Here is a 16765-nt window from a genome sequence, read left to right as displayed (position 1 = left end):
TTCTTTCTTTACCTGTTAGTCACTCTGTATTAGAGTTAAGTATCTGTGACAGGTTAAGTTTAACAATTTTGAGAATCTAGGTGTTTTTGAACAGGTTGTGGAAATTGGGATATGACCACCTGCTGTATTTTGATAATCTAAGTATTGCTAAAGATTACACATGCAGCTATCAAAGAGAAAAACTAAGCAAGGCTCAAATATTTTCTATCTTTTCTTAGCTAGAAGACATAAGGTAGTGTGAGAAAATAAAGCAAAGTAGAGAATAATCTGCTTTAGAGTTATTTTTCTCTGTATTTACATAGCTTTAAATGACCTCGTATTAACATGCAACAAAACACTAGAAACAATTCAAAGGAAAGCCAGCATAAAACCCCAGTAATGGTCCATGGAATCTTGGGGAGGTGGGGAACTCACACATTAACACATCAAAACTAATTTGAAGAGGATTTAATTGATCCATGGGCTGTCAAAGGAAGACTTCAGCTTGTAAATTACAAGTGGTTGTCTGCTCATTACATTTTTTCTTTAGAAAATACCATAGAGAGATGTAATCTTAGTGTTTTATCTGTTTATATTTATTTATTATTTCCCACCTTAACTATGTGTTCGGCACCTTATTTTGCCCAGTTATCTTTTGTTTGAATCATTTTTCAAAGGGGGAAATATTTATTTCAGGGAGATTGTCTCTTGTTCCATGAAAGAGGAAAAAACAGGTTCAAATCAGGGAGACTTCATCAAAGAGAGTTGTAATCCCTATTGTGTCTGTGTATTCTTCCCATCAGTTTAGAGAATGTGATAAATATCTCTTTGAATCAAGCGTTGGCATTTACTTTTCCTGGCTCCAATGATTTAAATGTGATGCAAAAATAAGATATTCAGATACAGTAATTTACTACATTGAGTTTCTTTTTAATGTAAAAAACTACTTGTAGCTCTTTTTAAAATGCCCCTTTTTGTTAGAAGTAGATTTTTTTTTTCTGTAACTTTTATTTTATAACACTATGTTTTGGGGGTAAAAGGAAAATAAAATAAGATCATTCTTTGTGACCCAACACGTTTCACTGAACCCAAGAAATGAATAATTGCAAAAGAAAAAGAAGCCTTTTAAGTTTCATTTAACATTGAAAACCGTCCCAGACCTTGTCAGCTCCAGCAACATTCTCTTGCAAAAAGACATTATTTTAAAGTTTTGAACAGGAACTGGTTTATAGCAACATAGAATTTATTTTTCTTGATTGCTCAATTACCAAAAATTCAAAAAAGATTAATTTTTAAATTGTAATTTGGTTGTCCAGATCTTCTTGCCAAGCTTCCACATGGTTTTAATTTCATCAGTTGGTATCTTTATTACTCCATGCTTCCCTCTTATTGAGATACACTGGGTAATTATATTTCTCCCTTGTAAACACGAAGAGTGATAAATAAATTTGGAATTATTAAATGCTTATCAACAGTTTTTCTTTTTCTTAAGTTCAAGGATTGTCAGAACAGTTTTCTTAAGAGAGAGAAATAGCACATTTTAAACGATAACATTATTATCCAGAGGATAAATACGTACTATAAATTTTCTTTTGTTGTCCTGGAAGAGGAGAAAAAAACAGTTTATTTTTTCAAATTAAATTTGACATTGTGAGTGGCTTATGAACATCTGGGGCTTATTCATTTTCTAATAAGCATCTGTAAACATTTTAAATTTTACAAAACATATGTAGTAAAGGTATAATATTGTCAGAATACTAATAAGATTATTACACACACAAAACCTTTTGAAATAAAAACTTTATTTCAGCTTTATCCGATTTTTTGATGTGCTGATATGAGTACTTAGTAAATATGTCTTACTTTATTACCAGTCCATAGTTTACTTTTTTAAATACTATTTTAGGTTTTAGGACTTGAAAGTTAAAGAGAACTGGTAAAATGCACAACGTTTTTTAAAGTAACAGTACGGTCCAATGCGTCCTATGACCCTTGCATCACGTGTTTTCTTCACCGTTCTGTGATTTCCATCAAGTGCTGAGACACCCTGCGCAAAGTTGGAGGCTTATTTCGCAAGAGCAGCTGGTCTGTCAGTGATACTGATTTTAGGATCTGAGCGCTTTCTAGACTGAATTCCTCTCTGCTGGGATGTTACTCCTCCCCCGCACACTCAGCCCACCAGGCACTAAAACCGCAAGAAAAAACGTGACCAGCTTTTTCATGGAGTATCATTTTTACTCTAGGATAAATAAATTTAAACCTCATTTTGCACTAAAATTACAGATATATTATGGATACAATGCAAAATTCTCATGATTTTTTGGATCAAATGTAAGACTTTAAAGAAATTTCAAGATTATGATGGCCTTCCAGATTCTTTTCTCCGCAGTTAGGGTGCCCAAGTAGAGAAGTGTGAAAAACACTGAATTAACACACAAAAATGGGCAATCTTGTTTTTTCTTTTCCTAACTTTATGGTAGTGCATATATACACCATTATCTTCAATGAGTTTTCCTCATCCAAAGTCTTCAATCTCTGAAAACCCCCGGGCTCTGAAGTCAGGGCTTTTGAACTAGAGAAGACCTGGAACAGCAGCATGAATTCTATTGAAATCCAAATTGAGTGATGAATGGTATTTCAAGGATAGTTGCCTCACTGAGTCACATGTAGGGAAGTAATTATGGGTTTTCTTCTCTGTTTATTTCCTTTTTAAAAAAAGTGAGAATATTTTTCTACTTCTAACTATATTTGTTTCAAAATATATATAGAAAAAGAAAAAGAAGGAACTAAAATTCACCTCAGGTCTTATCACCCTGAGATTAACCCTGTTCATTTAACAAAATATGTATTCGATGCTCACTGTATGACAGAGACATCTTTCTACACACACACACACACACACACACACAATTTTACATAAATAGGGACATACCATACCTGCTATTCTATTACTTGCTTCTTTAGAATAAAAAATACATCGCAGACAACAAATATCTATATCACCATTTTTAATAGTTGTCTAGTATTTCTCTATGCAATGCTAGACTACTTACTTGACCATTGTTATGGCCTTTCTCAGTTCTCATCCCTACACCAATTCTTGAGACTGAAATTTTCTCAAGTTTACTCCAAAAATGAATATTTCTGTCATTTAATGATTTTTCGACTGAAGAATGCAAAAGGCAGTCCTTGTACATGTTTATGAGTTTATATATTCTCATACGTATGTCTGTTTGAAATACGTATGTATGCTTGACATGTATTTATTTTTGCCTTATTTATTTTTGTCTCTGCATTTAAAATTATTTCCTTCACAGGTTATAAGAAAACGCACATATCTACCAATTTCATCAAATAATAGGTTATTTGCAAATCAAGCCTACGTAAGTTCCCTGCTGATAACATAGTCATTTCCTTGGAAAGATGTCTTTCAGAACTGTAACCGCTGTCCTGAGAATGAATACACCTAACTGGATCTTAATTCTCAGTATAGTTGCACAACTTTGGCAAGTATTTCTTGGTTTTTCTTGTCCTTTTCTATGTGCTTCATCTTCTCATGGAGTTAGTCACCCAAACTAAATTTCCTCTGGGGAAACTGTATGCACATTTTCTGCATAATCTCTTGAGGTTAAAAGCTTTGAGGATCTTGGTACATAATGGAAGAGGACAGTCCTTTTACTACAATTGTCTTAATCCTTAAGATGTTTTGTGTGTCCTGAATGGGAAGCCATCATTTCTTCTAAGGCTTCCTGAGACAGGATCTGCAAGATATTTGCCTCTGGGTGATTTTATTGAGTAATGCATTGAATAGACGAAGTTAATTATTACTAAATAACCGTATGCTAAATAAGTTCTCTGTAACTATATTTTAAGGTTATTTGGTGCCCTCAGGTTATATCTAATGGTATGTGATAACATTTCATAATGAAAAAGGCATTTGTCTTGTTGAAGTAAGGGATTTCTTCAGTTGATGAGGTGGGTTGAATACATTACTTCTAGCTGGATTTGGCACATTAAAAATTTTTTTATTATAGGGGGAATTTTTTTCATGATATTTTACATATACATAACCTTTTGCTTAATAATTACTTTGTTATCAATATCTGGATATTAAATCGTAATTCATACAGGAAACTGTTATTTTAAAAAATCATAAGATAATTTTGTGTTGTATGTAGCTAGATTTAACATAGAATCAAAGGAACAGTCTCTCCTTTGTTTCTTTAATTGTTCCCAAAAGAAAATTCTTAGACTCACATCTCTCCTCCATTTACTTAACCTGCAGAACTTTGTCAAATATAATTGATATATTTAAGAACATGGAAGCCCAATGGAGATACAGGATTTCTCTTTCTAGAATACTTTTTTTTTCCCCACATGAAGCCTTGTTTTATTTTTTAAAATTTTTAAAATAGATCTTTATTGCAGTATAATTGCTTCACAATACTGTGTTAGTTTCTGTCATATGCATACATATATCCCCTCCCTCTTGAGCCTCCTTCCCACCCTCCCTATCCCATCCCTCTAGGTGGTCACAAAACACCGAACTGATCTCCCTGTGCTATGCTGCTGCTTCCCCCTAGCTATTTTACATTTAGTAGTGTATATATGTTGATGCTACTCTCACTTCACCTTAGCTTCCCCTCCCCCCAGCCCCCCTGTCCTCAAGTCCATTCTCTATGTCTATGCCTTTATTCCTGCCCTGCCACTAGGTTCATCAGTACCTTTTTTTTTTTTTTTTTTAGATTCCATATGTATGTGTTAGCATACAGTATTTGTTTTTCTCTTTCTGACTTACTTCGCCTGTATGACAGACTCTAGGTCCATCCACATCACTAAAAATAACTCAATTTTGTTTCTTTTTATGGCTGAGTAATATTCCATTGTATATATGTGCCACATCTTCTTTATCCATTCATCTGTCGAACTGGACAGCTACACGTAAAAGAATGAAATTAGAACACTCCCTAACACCATACATAAAAATAAACTCAAAATGGATTAAAGACCTAAATGTAACACCAGACACTATAAAACTCTTGAGGAAAGTATAGGGAAAACACTCTTTGACATAAACCATAGCAAGATCTTTTTTGACCCACCTCCTAGAGTAACGGAAATAAAAACAAAAATAAACAAATGGGACCTAATGAAACTTAAAAGCTTTTGCACAGCAAAGGAAACCATAAACACGACAAAAAGACAACGCTTAGAATGGGAGAAAATATTTGCAAATGAAACAATGGACAAAGGATTAATCTCCAAAATATACAAACAGCTCATGGAGCTCAATATCAAAAAAACAAACAATTCAATTAAAAAATGGACGGAAGACATTTCACCAAGGAAGACATACAGATGGCCAAGAGGCACATGAAAAGATGTTCAACATCACTAATTATTAGAGAAATGCAAATCAAAGCTATAATAAGTTATCACCTCACACGGGTCAGAATGGCCATTATCAAAAAATCTACAAACAATAAATGCTGGAAAGGGTATGGTGAAAAAGGAACCCTCCTCCTGCATTGTTGGTGGGAAACTAAATTGATACAACCACTATGGAGAATGGAGGTTCCTTAAAAAACTAAAAATTTAGTTTTAAATTTTTAAAACACCCAGCAATCCCACTACTTGGCATATACCCTGAGAAAACCATAATCCAAAAAGAGACATGTACCACAATGTTCACTGCAGCTCTATTTACAATAGCCAGGACATAGAATCCTTTTTTTTTTTTTTTTTAGAATACGTTTTTTTAAAAAAGGAACTTTTACATTTCCCTAGAGCAGCTGCTTGCCTTCAGGTGATAAAATAAACAAGGTGACTTTTTGGGTCACCTTTAGCCTCATAATAGGGCCATTCCAGCTTCACTTATCTCTCTCTTATTTTAAAATTTCTCCAGAGATAAATGAACCCTGGAATATTTGGGTGTATAATCACAAATCTCAGAAGTTTGACTTCCAGAATCCATTTTCTATTGCCTTGCTTTGGCTCCTGAGGTATAGCCAAATAGGCTTTTAAATATTTTGGAAAGTAATTCGCAAGTCTTCTATGGCTGGTCATATATTCTTTCATTGTGAATCAAGCTCCAATCCACATTTCATATGATTAAACTTGAAAATAGACTTAAATGATTATTAAAGTAATGCATGCTCATCCTAAAATATTTTAAAATCCTAGGCAAATTTATATAAGAATGTCCATAATGTTACTATCCAGAGATAACTATGACAGGCATTTGATGCATCTTTTCTAGTCTTTTCTCCATATGTATATAAATGTATATACATATATAAATTTGAGTCTTCTGTTTGTCCATATTTAAATATATTTGTCTAAGACAAATTCCTAGATGTGAGATTACTAGATGAGTATGAAAAAATTTTTTTAATATTTATTTATTTATTTGGCTGTGCGGGGTCTTAGCTGCAGCAGGTGGGATCTTTGTTGCCGTGTGCCGGATCTTTAGTTGCAGCACGCGAACTCTTTAGTTGCGGCACGTGGGTCTAATTCCCTGACCAGGGATGGAACCCGGGCCCCCTGCATTGGGAGCGTGGAGTCTTAGTCACTGGACCACCGGGGAAGTCCAAGAGTATGAATATATTTAATGGCCTTAATTCATACTACTACATTGTTCTGAACAGATTTATACCAATTTATAGCCTCACCAGCTGTGGATGTGTATGCATACTGTTTTTTGTCTCTTTTGCTTGCACTGAATGTTCATTCTATTTAAAGCTTTGCTAATTTGATAGGTGTAGTGAGACTGAATGGTAGACTCCCCAAAAGATAAATCTACATCCTAATATTCACAGCCTGAGTATTACCTTACATGGCAAAAGATGTGATTAAGTTAAAGATTTTGAGAGGAGGTTTTATCCTGGATTATGCAGGGGGCCCTAAATGCAATCACATGTATTTTTTTTTTTTTTTTGGCCACGTTGGGTCTTTGTTGCTGTGTGCGGGATTTCTCTAGTTGTGGTGAGCGGGGGCTACTCTTCGTTGTGGTGTGAGGGCTTCTCATTGCAGTGGCTTCTCTTGTTGTGGAGCACAGGCTCTAGGCACGTGGGCTTCAGTAGTTGTGGCACGTGGGCTCAGTAGTTGTGGCTCACGGGCTTAGTTGCTCCACGGCATGTGGGATCTTCCTGGACCAGGGATCAAACCCGTGTCCCCTGCATTGGCAGGCAGATTCTTAACCACTGTGCCACCAGGGAAGTCCCAATCACATGTATTTTTGAAAGGGAGAGGCAGAGGAAGTTTTGAGGCAGACACTCAGAGAAGAAGACAATGTGAAGACAGAGGCAGAGATGGGAGGGTGGGGACACAAGCCAGGGATGCCATGCCGGCAGTCCCCAGAAGAGGGAAGAGGTAACGAACAGATTTTCCCTGGAGTCTGTAGAGGGAATGTGGTCCGGCCAATACCCTGATTTCAGATTTTTGGGCTCCATAACTGCGAGAGAATAAATTGCTGTTGTTTTAAGCCACCAAGTTGTGGTGATTTCTTAGAGAAAAAAGTGCAAGAAGTGAATACAACTGGTCAAAATTATATTTCAGTGTTCCTTTAACCTGCATTTCCCTAACCAGACACATGGTTATTTAAAATTTTATTTATTTAGTGAATAATAAGATTGGATGAAGCTAGGACAGAAAGCAGAAAGGTAAAAAAACCAGTTTGGAGGCTGCTGCAATATTTTCGAAGAGAAAAATACCCTGGCTTGAGATAAGATAGTGGAGTGAGAATGAAAGGCACAGATTGGAGAGGTGGTTAAAGTTTTAAAAGGACAAGACTTAGCGATTGCATAAGATTGTAGAGAGGGTGGAGATGAGGGTAATGGACAACCAGGTAGATGACTGAGATAGAAAATGCTGGAGGGGAAGAAGCAGGTTTGGAGGAAAAGTAAAGAATTCAGTTAGGAAGACTTAAGGTGCCTGTGAGACATGCGGGTGAAAATGTCTCCTGGGCTGTTGGCTACACAGGCCTAGAGCTTAGGACAGAGATCGTGGCTAGAGCCGTGCATTTGGAAGCCACCAGCATTTTGAAGCTATTGACATGTGTGAGTCTTTTCTAGATAGAGTATTCAGGGTACAAAACAAACAAGATCTGGGACCAAACCCTGAGGAACAGCGTAAGTGCATGGTCAGAGAAAGAGTCTTTCAAATGTGATTGAGAAGAAGCTGCGAGAGTAACAAGGAAGAATCAGAGGTTGTTTTTTAAGGACAGAATGATCAATGTCATTGAGCCGACAGAGTCCAGATCTTAGTACCTCCCAAATCTGCCTCAGCTTTCAGACTGAGGCCAAGCTCTTCCTGGACAGCCCACAGCAAACGATGGAGCTTAACGAGAACATTGAGTAAGTAAGGACTTCTGCCCAGCCCAGGGCTCCTTTAAGGAGCAATTTTTGCCCCAGGACTTCTTGTTGGATTGACCAAGAATTTTTCAGATTTGCATCACCACCTGAAGGCCTTCTATGCTCAAATCCTGCTTCCTCCCCTTTCATATTTCACAGGTGCTAGTCCCAAAGAAACCTCTTGCACTGTTCACTCTGTCCACTTCTGACACAGTGATCTTGCAGGAGAAGTTTCCATGGAATTAGAGGAAGTTGAGGAATAAATGCCCAGTAAAGTTTGAGACTCAGTGGTGAAGAGGAAGAGGGAGGGAAGAAACGAGTGGGACTCGAGCCATTGGGGACTTCACTTTAATAATAGGCATGGGGACTTCCCTGGTGGTCCAGTGGTTAGGACCCTGAGCTTCCACTGCAGGGGGCCCAGGTTTGATCCCTGGTTGGGGAACTAAGAGCCTGCATGCTGTGCGGTGTGACAAAAAAAAAAAAAAGAAGAAGAAGAAAGAAAAAAGAATTGACAGTCATGAAATATTTCGATCTGGTAACTTGAGTGAGTGGAAAGGGTGATAGCCCAAGATCCCTGAGAAAAATGAAAGGATGGAATCCTGAGCTTAATAGCCAGAGGAATTCAGCTGAGACAAAACGAGAAATCACTCTCCCTCTGTGAGAGGAGGGAAGGAAGAAAGGACTGCATATAAGTTTGCAGATATAGTAGCAGGTGAGACCATGTGCTGAGAGGGAAGAGGTGATAGAGTGTGTTCAAGGACAGTAGAGATGGTTTGATGTTAACTGTAGTGAAGGATGGTTAATGGTGAAACACTGGAAGCATTCCAGTTTAAGCCAGGATTCGATAGAGATATTCACTATTACCACTTGTATCAGTAAGGTTCCCAGCCAGAGACAGATGACACAATCGTCAGGGTACCGAGAGGAGAGGGGCTATTGATGAAGTTTTAGCAGCATATAAGGGAAATTGGAAGATCTAGCGCAACACCCCAGGATTAGTAACCCAGGACACTGTTACCAGTCCCAGGACCGAAGTAGGAAAAAGAGGAAAGTTACTGGAACTCAGTAACTTAGAAACTTAGAAAGCTGAGTGGAGAGGCTGGCTTTTAGGAACAGGGACTTTTGATAGGATGAGAGACACCTCCATTCATAGGGATCCACAAGTGGGGAGCTGGGAGAATAAATACTTAGACTTCACAACCCCTAATCCTTCCCTTTTCTTTGTTGGCCAAACCCATCCAAAAGCCAGAGAGCAAAGGAACAGAGTAGGGTGGGGAAGAAGGTATTTGGAGGATTATAATATGCCTTACCACAGGTAAAAATGTACCATAAAGCTACCAAAAAAGAAAAACAGTGCATTATTGGCTCAGAAATAGGTTATAGAAAAAGCTGGTCAGTCTAAAAATAGGACCAAGTTAATATATGACATTCATTATATGGTAAAGGTGTATTCAAACTAGTGGTACAAAAGATGAATTATTCATCAAATAATATTTTTTTTAATAGTATACTAACTTAATTTTTTCTTTTTTTTTTACATTAATTAATTAATTTATTTATTTTTGCTGTGTTGGGTCTTCGTTTCTGTGCGAGGGCTTTCTCTAGTTGTGGCAAGCGGGGGCCTCTCTTCATCGCGGTGCGCGGGCCTCTCACTGTCGCGGCCTCTCTTGCTGTGGAGCACAGGCTCCAGACGCGCAGGCTCAGTAATTGTGGCTCACGGGCCCAGTTGCTCCGTGGCATGTGGGATCTTCCCAGACCAGGGCTCGAACCCGTGTCCCCTGCATTGGCAGGCAGATTCTCAACCGCTGCGCCACCAGGGAAGCCCTCAAATAATATTTTTGAACAGTTGGCTAGTGATTTAGAAAAGATAAGTTAAATCCCTACTTTTAGATACCTGTAAACTTTAAGATAAATCAATGATTTAAATGTAAAAGAACTTGAAGGGAATCTAAGTGTATATATTTATATTTTGTTGTTTGGAAATTATCACAGGAACTGGAAACTACATTATAATTTAAAACTTCTTTAGGGCAAAGAATACCATAAATGAGCTAAAAGATTCGTTAAAAAATTAGGAAAGATTCATAACACATGTCAAAAAATTAATAGCTATAATGTACAAATGAATAAATCTATAAAAAATTAACAATTCAACAGGAAAAAAATCTGTGATAGGTTTTAACAGGCCAATGATATATGAAGAAACACATTGGTAAATAAATATAAAAGTACTTCTGGCTTTATTAATAATCAAAGACATGAGCTAAAAACAACTGTGAAAGGGATTTCCCTGGCGGTCCAGTGGTTAAGACTCCATGCTTCCACTGCAGGTAGCGCAAGCTCTATCCCTGGTTGGGGAACTAGGATCCCTCATGCTGTGTGGCCAAAAAATTAAAAAAAAAAAAAAAAAAATCTACTAAAAAAAAACAAACACAACTGTGAAATATAATTTCCTTATCTATAAAGTTGTGAAAGATTAAAATGACCCATTGTTGTAGGAAGTGAAGGAAAACAGACCCTCTAATTTACTGTGGGTATATAAATCAATACAACTTTTCTACAAGGCAATTTGACACACTGTATCAAAATATAAAATGTATATAGCTTTTGACCCACCAATCTCAATTCTAGAATTTATTGTAAGGAGTAATTGCACAAATGCAAAATGTTGTATCTGTTAGGATGTCCATTTCTGGCTTTCTTTATTTTAGCCCCCTCCCAAGCCATTAATATGGAACTAGACAGAAAAATTAAGATATAATCCTACGGTGGAATACTCTGTGGCCATTAAAATTAATCTATGTTTCTATATTAATTCATGTGAAAATATATGCACAAGATCTATCAGTGAAAAAGATAGCATGTATAGAATAATCCCATTGATTTAAAATTGATTACTAAGCATAGTAATCTGGAATCACAGTATTTGGAAAGATAGTCACAAAATTGTTAGCCGCAGTTATCATTTTTTGGGTATTTTGGATACTTTTATTCTTATTTGGCTTTTTCTGTGCTGTATGAATTTTTATTTTTTATTTTAATTAATTTTATTTTATTTTTGAATTTTTAAAGTGAACATGTGTAATTTTACAAAATATATGTATTTTGTAGATACTTGTAAGTATAGTAATTACTTAAAGTACAGCTTTTTAAAAACATGTTATAAAGGAAGAAATGAAATAGTTTATGTGAAGGTTAGAAGCAACTGTTATATAGAGAATTACAGGATTTCAGCAAATCCTTGACAGTGCAGGTAAAACTGGAACTCATGCATTTATGTCCCCGACGTTAGTGATGATCTCCAGTAGAGCTCAGTGGCTCTATAGTCTGTCTTCTAAACGCTCTCCTTTGAATATCAAGAGCCAATCTCATGAACTCAGATTATAGAGTTTTACCGTCATGCATAGTGTAAGGAGCATGCAGAACATGATGGATAGGAAAGACCTTTCAGACAGGAATAGGAAAGAGAAAGTTTTACATGATAAGAGAAAATGAGCCAGATTAGGAGGGCTGCAACCTGAGAGAAGATAAGCATAATTGAATTCTGGAATAGGAATTTGATGAGCCATCATTCTCGGCCTTGGGCAAAGGAGGGTGTAGCAAGATGATAGTAACCCCAGATAGCTTGAGGGAGAATTTGAGAACATCCAGGCTTGTAATCAGCCTCATGGCTTTATCTATCATAGCTCTGGAATGATAAATTAACAAGGACACTGGGAGGATTCTAGAGCAATGGGCCTGAGATACAGTATTATTCAAAGCCTATGACCTTCATATGCTACCTTTTTTTTTTTTTTTTTTTGGCTGCACCATGCGGCATACAGGATCTTAATTCCCCAACCAGGGATGGAACCCGCGAATGGAGTCTTAACCATTGGACCACCAGGGAAGTCATATGCTATTAAATGGTAGGAAGCAGAGATGCTGCAAGGACTGTAAACATTCTACACCCAATTCGAATGTGGGCATGTGTTGGGGGGAGTTTACCACACCACCAAGCAAACAATTCTCGGACCCCAGCTGCGTGTCCTACAATTCAGCTCCATTCTGACACTATCTACCTGGAGACAGTGTCAGATTCCACAGGGTAAGGGTTCATTTCTACAAGACTGTCCCTCACACCAACTCTCTGCCTAACTTCAGATACCAATCGCAAGTCCAGATTGTCATCTGTACTTCTGACTATAAATCAGAGGTTCCCATGACCCCCCCCCCCACCGTCATGTTCAATTAATTTGCTAGAGCAGCACATGAAACTCGGAGAAGCATTTTACTTACTAGATTACTGGTTTATTATAAAATGATGTAATTTAAGAATAACCAGATGGAAGAAATGCATAGGGAAAGTTATGGGGAAATGGCTCGGAGAGCCCATGCCCTCTCTGAGCCCACTACGCTTTCCAAATCTCCACCTGTTCACCAACCCAGAAGGTTTTTAAACCCTGTCCTTTGGGACTTTAGTGGATGCTTCATTACACAGGCATGATTGATTCAATCATTAGTCATTGGTGATTGATTCAAATTCCAGCCTCTAGGGGAAGGTCAGCGGGGTGGGACTGAGAATTCCAACCCTCTACTCACAAGGTTGGTTCCCGGGCAACCAGCCCCACCCTTCAGTGCTTTCCCAAAGTCACCTCATTAACCTAACAAGACACACCTGTATCTGCTTTCGTCAGAGGAAATTCCAAGGGTTTTAGGAGCTCTGTGCCAGAAATGGGACAAAGAACAAATACGTATTTCTTATTATAAATCACAATATCACAGACTGAAAGATCTAAGTGGCTTGGGCTGGGAAAAGAAAGCTGTAGCTGGTGAAGGACTTACACCTGGAGGATTGTCCCCGCGATGGGCCCAGTAACCATCATTAGTAGTTACCGTGCAGGACGAGACAGTCCTCAGCAGATGCCAGGGCTGACGACTGAGGACACAGAGTCGCCGCACTACACTGGAGGTAGGAGAAGACCCAGAGCGGCCCAGTCCAATGGAACTATAATGCAAGCTACACATACAATTTACAGTTTTTGAGCGGCCACGTTAAAAAAGTTAAAAATAGGTGAAATTAATTTGAATAGTTAACATATTTATTTAACCCAATATAAGCCAAAATATTTTCATTTTAACTTGAAATCAATATAAAATATTAAGGAGATAGTTTATATATATGCTTTTGGGTACTACACCTTGGAAAGCCAGTACGTATTTTACATTTACCGCACAGCTCCATGTGGCCCATCCACATTTCCAGTGCTCAGTAGCCACCCATGGCTAGTGACTATTGTATTGGATGGCACAGATCAAGAGCATAGGAGGTAGACTAAAGGCCCTTCTTCCCGCCATCATTAATCCATAGAAACTTCCTTCTCTACTCAGCAACAATCTTGGCAAGGAAGAGGGGGGAGAGGAGACCCCTCTGGCTGTAAGAAATGTCTTTGATAGGAAGTTAAAATTATGGATTGATTAAGAGACTTTTAACTGGAGGTAACAGTTAATTTTTTTTTTTTTTTTTTATAAACAAGAGAATTTTATTTCTCACAGTTCTAGAGGATGAGAAGTCCAAGATTAAGGCCCTGACAAATCCAGTGCCTGGTGCGAGCCCACTGCCTGGTTCATAAATGGCCATCTCTTTGCTGTGTCCTCACATGGTGAAAGGAGCAGGGAGCTCTCTGGGGTCTCTTTTTCTTTTTTTAATTGGGGTATAGTTGTTTTACAATGATGTTTCTACTGTACAGTGAAGTGTACAGCAGGCTCTTATTAGTTATCTATTTTATACATATTAGTGTATGTATGTCAATCCCAGTCTCCCAATTCATCCCAACCCCCCCTCCCCCCACCCCCTGTTTCCCCCCTTGGTGTCCATACGTTTGTTCTCTCCATCTGTGTCTCTATTTCTGCCCTGCAAACCAGTTCATCTGTACCATTTTTCTAGATTCCACATATATGCGTTAATATACGATATTTGTTTTTCTCTTTCTGACTTACTTCACTCTGTATGACCCTCTCTAGGTCCATCCACATCTCTACAAATGACCCAATTTCGTTCCTTTTTATGGCCGAGTAATATTCTATTGTCCCTTGACAGCCGTGGTAACAGAACCCTGCATGGATGAAGGCCAGATTGCAGCTGTGTGCCGTGAGTGCCTGCAGGCTTTGGAGTTTCTGCCTTCGAACCAAGTTATTCATAGAGACATCAAGAGTGACAACATCCTGTTGGGAATGGATGGCTCTGTCAAGCTAACTGATTTTGGATTCTGTGGCCAGATCACCCCAGAGCAGAGCAAACGGAGCACCATGGTGGGAACACCGTACTGGATGGCACCAGAGGTTGTGACGTGGAAGGCCTATGGGCCTAAGGTTGACATTGGTCCCTGGGCATCATGGCCATCGAAATGATTGAAGAGGAGCTCCCATACCTCAATGAAAGTCCTCTGAGAGCCTTGTACCTCATTGCCACCAATGGGACCCCGGAGCTTCAGAACCCAGAGAAGCTGTCAGCTATCTTCCGAGACTTTCTGAACCGCTGTCTTGAAATGGATGTGGAGAAGAGAGGTTCAGCTAAAGAGACGCTGCAGCATCAGTTCCTGAAGATTGCCAAGCCCCTCTCCAGCCTCACTCCACTGATTGCTGCAGCAAAGGAGGCAACCAAGAACAATCACTAAAACCACATCCCCCCAGCCTCTTTGTGCCAAGGCTTCTGTGAAATAAATGCTCATTTTGGAAAAAAAAGAGAAAAAAAAAAAAGAAGATGAGGTATATGTACCACATCTTCTTTATCCGTTCTTCTGTTGATGGGCATTTAGGTTGCTTCCATAACCTGGCTGTTGTAAATAGTGCTGCAATGAACATTGGCGCGCATGTGCCTTTTTGAATTATGGTTTTCTAATTTTATCTAGAGACTAAGTTTTTCTTCAATTATCAGTGGCAGTGGGGAACTCAAGGACAAGATGAGATTATTTGAAATAAAGAAATGTATAATCTGCTGTACATCTAAGTAGTATTGGGTACATTTCAACCCATATTACAAAAGTTTGGAGAATTGTTTTTACTGTCTGGGAACCTAGACCTTATTAAGCATATTGAAAAAGTAAGTCACTGTTCATCTCACTGGATTTAGGCATGGTTCTACAGCAAGTAAGGCAGTATTGCTTGAACCCTTCAGATGCTTGTAACCTAAAGCCAAGACTACATAACACTGGTCATTAAAAGCAAGTCATGATCTTTGGGAATGGGGTTCCTTGGGGGACAGAAGTTGCATAACTAATATGATTTCAAACAGCACTAATGCAATGCTTTAGAAAAGCTCTTCTCTAAGCTGTTTTTACTACGGTGTTGTACCCACCAGGCTGGCTCTCTCTTCTCTGCCTTTACTTTCCATGTTCCCTGTCTAAAATACCTCTACCCTCCGTTCTGATACCTGATTCTATCCACACTTCACAAACCAATGTATGTTCTATCCTTGCCATGAATCATGCTGGGACTTGTTCAATTTAAATAAAATTTATTGTGTGGTTCACATTAAGTGGCTTAGCTCTTAATTATATACTCTTTTGTATTATTTTCTAGTTGTTTTCTTTGTGAATTTCTCATCTCACCAATGAATTCTTGATCTACTATGGGAAGAAACTTTTCTTTCTTTTATATATCTGATGTATTCAAAAAGTGCTGGGCTTGAGATTAATCCTCAAAATATACTTGTTGCTTGAATTGAATCAACTAAATAGTCTGTGATGATTCAATTTGAAAATTAAAGTAGCCAAATGTAGTCATACTCTCTTAGCATAGAGATGCATTTACAGAATGGGGAGTGCTAACTGCAAACAGATAATTATATGGAATTAATATTCTGGGCATTGCAGAGACAATTTTGATTCTATCTTCTTTGAGTATCCTGAGTTGAGAAAAGCTCCTGACTTATATTCTTCCAACCATTGTTCATAAAACTGTTGATCATTTCTTCTTAGCTGCAGTGAGAAAAAAAAATGATCACCATCCGTAAATGGTTCTGCTATTTGTCATTTATTTCTTCCACTAGTTCCTAAAATGTGCTCTTCCTCCTCAAGTATTTTAATATCCAAATGAGTACAGCTCTGGTAGGTATATTTCTCCTGATGAGTCAATGGGATCACTTCCAGTACTACAATGTGCACATCTTTTATCAATGACAATGGGCTGAAACTATTCACCAGAATATGAAATAAAGGCTCACTCCCAATTTTTGGCTTCACTTTTCTTTTAGCCACAGCACACAGCTTGCAAGATCTTAATTCCCCAACCAGGGATTGAACCCGGGCCAAGGCAGTGAAAGCACCAAGTCCTAACCACTGGACCGCCAGGGAATTCCTGTCTTCACTTTTACCATGCTCAAGAAAAGAAAGAGTTTGGCATGCCCACGCAAATGGAGGCAAAGTAAGTAGGGCATATGATGATGTATTACAATT

General features: G+C 38.1%; 1 pseudogene; it reads left to right on the top strand.

Annotated features, from left to right (window-relative positions):
- Window positions 1-13175: 13175 nt before the first annotated feature.
- On the top strand, window positions 13176-14986 carry LOC137758827 (serine/threonine-protein kinase PAK 1 pseudogene; annotated as a pseudogene).
- The last annotated feature ends 1779 nt before the right edge of the window (window positions 14987-16765 follow it).

This window comes from Eschrichtius robustus, chromosome 2, assembly GCF_028021215.1.
Source record: "Eschrichtius robustus isolate mEscRob2 chromosome 2, mEscRob2.pri, whole genome shotgun sequence".
Classification (NCBI taxonomy): domain Eukaryota; kingdom Metazoa; phylum Chordata; class Mammalia; order Artiodactyla; family Eschrichtiidae; genus Eschrichtius; species Eschrichtius robustus.
The sequence above is the reverse complement of the archived record's forward strand: the minus strand, read 5'-3'. Positions and strand labels throughout refer to the sequence as shown.